The sequence below is a fragment of the Salvelinus fontinalis genome, chromosome 33 (genome assembly GCF_029448725.1).
Source record: "Salvelinus fontinalis isolate EN_2023a chromosome 33, ASM2944872v1, whole genome shotgun sequence".
Lineage (NCBI taxonomy): Eukaryota > Metazoa > Chordata > Actinopteri > Salmoniformes > Salmonidae > Salvelinus > Salvelinus fontinalis.
The window spans coordinates 44,056,060-44,060,035 of record NC_074697.1 but is presented as its reverse complement, the minus strand read 5'-3'; the positions used below and the strand labels follow the sequence as shown (position 1 = coordinate 44,060,035).

At 38.1% G+C, this 3,976-nt stretch overlaps 1 pseudogene; it reads right to left on the bottom strand.

The window, feature by feature from the left end:
- Positions 1–1,763: 1,763 nt before the first annotated feature.
- LOC129831613 (uncharacterized) lies at positions 1,764–3,637 on the bottom strand (annotated as a pseudogene).
- Between the last annotated feature and the right edge of the window lie 339 nt (positions 3,638–3,976).

The window sequence follows — 3,976 nt, the reverse complement described above, 5'->3', positions numbered from 1 at the left end:
ACATCCATTAAAGTGATATAATTTCCCAAATGCTCCTTGTGAAATGGTAATACCCCACAGTGCTGAAAAATTATGGGAAAATCTGCCCGGTGATGATATTACACCTCTTTATACTGAGTATACACCTGCTATCTCCATGACATAGACTGACCAGGTGAATCCGTGTGAAAGCTATGATCCCTTATTGATGTCACTTGTTAAATTCATTTAAATCAGTGTAGATGAAGGGGAGGAGACAGGTAACATAAGGATTTTTAAGCCATGAGACAACTGAGACATGGATTGTGTATGGATGCCATTCAGAGGGTGAATGGGCAAGACAAAAGATTGAAGTGCCTTTGAACATGGTATGGTAGTAGATGCCAGGGGCAATGTTGTTGTCAAGAACTGCAATGCTGCTGCGCTGTAAAACATGTACTGGAGAAATTACACTAAATTAAACATCAAAAAAGATGCCAGTAAAAGTACTGTAAAAAATGTTTTTTTACTGTAAATTAGAATTATTAAAAATTATTGACTTACTGTTTATAAATAATAGCAATTCACTGTATTTCTACAGTACCTGTACACCTTTCCAATTACAATATATTACTGTGCTTCTATTTTACAGTAATTACTTGTATCTATGAAATTTACAGGATTTACTTGGCACCTCGAATTGCTGTTCAATTACTGTATTTTATTATACAGTATTTTTGCTGTAAAACTACAGTTCTGTTGTATGTCCTTTTACAGTAATAAATTAAATTTACAGATAAAACACGCCTGTAGTACTGTTAACTTCTAAAACATTCCCATTACCAAAACAAGTAAACACAATACAAATAATGTTCTTAAGCATGGTTTAATGTAAACAAACCAAAAAAGTGACAATAAACACATTCAATAAGCTCCCAAAGTACAACTTCACAATTGCTCGGTGGGAATTGCCAATAAATTGTAGCGAAATGGGTTGCATCACAAATGCCTCAATTACAAATGTACAACTTTCCCCAAGCACCTATCAAAAAGTGTAAATCTGAAAATTATTAAATCGGGACAGAATACAATTGTTAATCTTAAAAGTATTTGTATGACATAACTTCACAAAATCAAGGGTTTCCGTTATAGCATTAGTTAGGATGGATGCAACCACCCCATTTACAAAACTGTGAAGCATCTCCCTTTACAAATAGAAAAATAACGCAAAATGTTGTTTAATTATATTCTAGCTTGTATGTGACATGAAACATAATGATGATTGTCACAAGGGTATTCTGTCACTTTGTATGCTGGAACAGATATTAACATGCACCGTATTCAGGACGTTGATCAACTTTTGAAGATTGATACATTTTAAACCTTTTTGTTTAAAAAAAATCTGCTGAATGCAGATGCAAAGCCAGTTTATAACTGTTGCAGCATAGAACGTGACAGAATTACAGATAAGAAAGGCACTGGTATACTGTACGTATCTTAGTTTTTGAAAAAAAAAAAAAACTTTCAGACACAAGTAACTCAAAAAAACTTTCAGACACAAGTAACTCAAAAAAACTTTCAGACACAAGTAACTCAAAAACAGTGTACTGTGTCTTGTTTCCTAATAAGAGGGGTAGTAGGCCTACTGAGTTTTGTGCAACATTTCTGTTTTATTAAATTGTGCCCTTTCCAAAACGACATACTCAAGCTTTAATAAGGGCTGCCTATTCAAGTTTTGTGTAAATGCCAGACATTTCCAAACATCCAAAGTAGCATTACTTCCTCAACAATGTGTCAATTTCAGTTCATACTGGATCATTTTCTAAAACCTAATGTGTAAAAAAAAAGAAAAAAAGAGTCAAGCTCAGCGACAAATCAAACTTACTTGAGCAGGTCACAATTAACATAAATACATTTAATGTATGCCCAAGAAGAACTAGGCTATAGCTGTTCTAAGTCCATTATCTTCCTGTACATGTCTGTACTCTGCTCAGTACATTAATTGTGTGTCTCTTCTTCTCCACTACCTTTTCGTTTTTCTTACCGACAACCTCTTACTATGGCGGTATCTGAGCCAGTGGATGGACTGATTCCAGCAAAACATCTGTGAAAACAAAGAGCACATCCAGACAAAATTTGAGAAAGATCGTTAGGTCCACTGATGTCTTCAATGGTGTCTGAAGTGTGCAGATTTTACCTCTCTACATTGTCCCCAGTTCAAATAATGGCTTCACATGATGTGTTTATGCTCTGACAAAGGAGCCTTTCAAACTTATCAACATATCTTGATTCAATTAACCTGCCAAACTAAGCTGCGATACAAAATGCCTCAGTCTAAACCCCCAATGGAATTCTCTCAAGGAGGAAGCGTATTTTTGTTTACCTTTGGATGAACTCCAGGGTGCGTGAAGCCTCCTCTTGGTACTGTTGACTGAAGTAGAATGAGGCAAAAAAAAAGCTGCCAGCGCTGCCACAAAGTTGGAGTGGACCGACATCACGACCTCGATGCTTATCATCCATTTGGCAGCTGTCATTGTTTCACCTGAAATCAGATCACATTTATGTTTCACAATTACCTCTGTGAAACATTGCTATTGTAAGGCCCTGTCTATAAACAATTCATCACACAGAGTCTTATTGGACACATTAACTTGAACAATCAGTCTTGGTGAGTCAAGGGAATTGATCCCTCCACATCTGTGGCTGTGGCTGACACCTGAAAGATATAAAACAGCAAATTCTATATCTTTCAATTCACATATTGTGAACATTTGGCACATCTTAATTTTAAACTTCTAAAATACATAGAAATGTATTATTGTATGCATAAGACGCAGATGAATGTAAAACTCATGTCGGCCTGTAGAAGGAGTGCATCCGTCCTTTCTATGAAATCAGCAGGAAGACAACACAAGGGCCAACGGCAGTCGCTCCACCCTTTTCAAACCTTGACAGGAAGTGCCGAACCTCTTAATTTGTTGGTTTGTAGCAGAACTATAGTATGAAAATCTTTCCTTTTTCTGACACCGTTGCATACATTTTTTTCCAGGATTGAGACATCTGTCAGTAACTTGAAGTTGTTATAGAGTGTCTTCTGTGTGAAAAGGTATGGCCACTTACTCTTCAGCTCTGCTATCTTAGGTGTTGGGCTAGCGTTGATGGCATAGCGCTGTAATTAAAATGTTGCTTGCAAGAGCTGCGAGAGTTGCCCTCTGTCACATCCTGCCGGCCCTTCTCTGGAATAAAGCTGCTCCATTTCCTTACGCTTTGCCTCCAAAGTTTCTTCCGCTTCTTCTGTGGGAAAGACAGGCTGCCATCTTACACAGCCATATTTGTCACTTGGCCCTCTTGCACTGAATACAGTTGATGAGCCTGAGAGTATTTTTCTCTTTCTTAGCCTTACCAGAGGGTTATCACGATTCTAATGCTCAACGTGTGTTTTCATCTGATTTAAGAGGGATCCATAACCACTCCCAATTTTAGTGCCATCTTTCATTGTATCAGCGAAGCTTTTCAGGTACTGTTGTACCATCCTCTTGGCTATTGTACGGCAATCTGCTCTGGTCGGATTAGGCTCAATAACTCTCGTAGCATCTTGTGTAATTCTCACCATCTCTCTTCATTCTCCCGGGGTTGGCCGTGTGCCTCTGGCGATGGCTGATCTCAGGTTCATGGACATTTTCCCCAAGGGACAGTGAAGTTCTCCTGCCAGATATCCAGGTCTACAGTACTGGTTATACTGGTTGTTGACCAGGTTGTGCTGAATGTGGATGACTGTAAAGGGGAAGGGCTTGATGGCTCAAATGTTGATGTATCCTTGATGTATCCTTGCATGAAATGGAAGTAAAATAGTTGCTCAACTCAGACATCTAAAGTAGTAAAACTGCAAACGTTTCCTTTCGACTGTACAGTACTTGTAAATCTTTTAGCAAAATGTAATACCTTCAACTCTCCATGCATTTAGCTGCTTCCAGCATTGTATTGGTCTGATGTGCTCCTGTAGGTCTTGTTCTTTAAG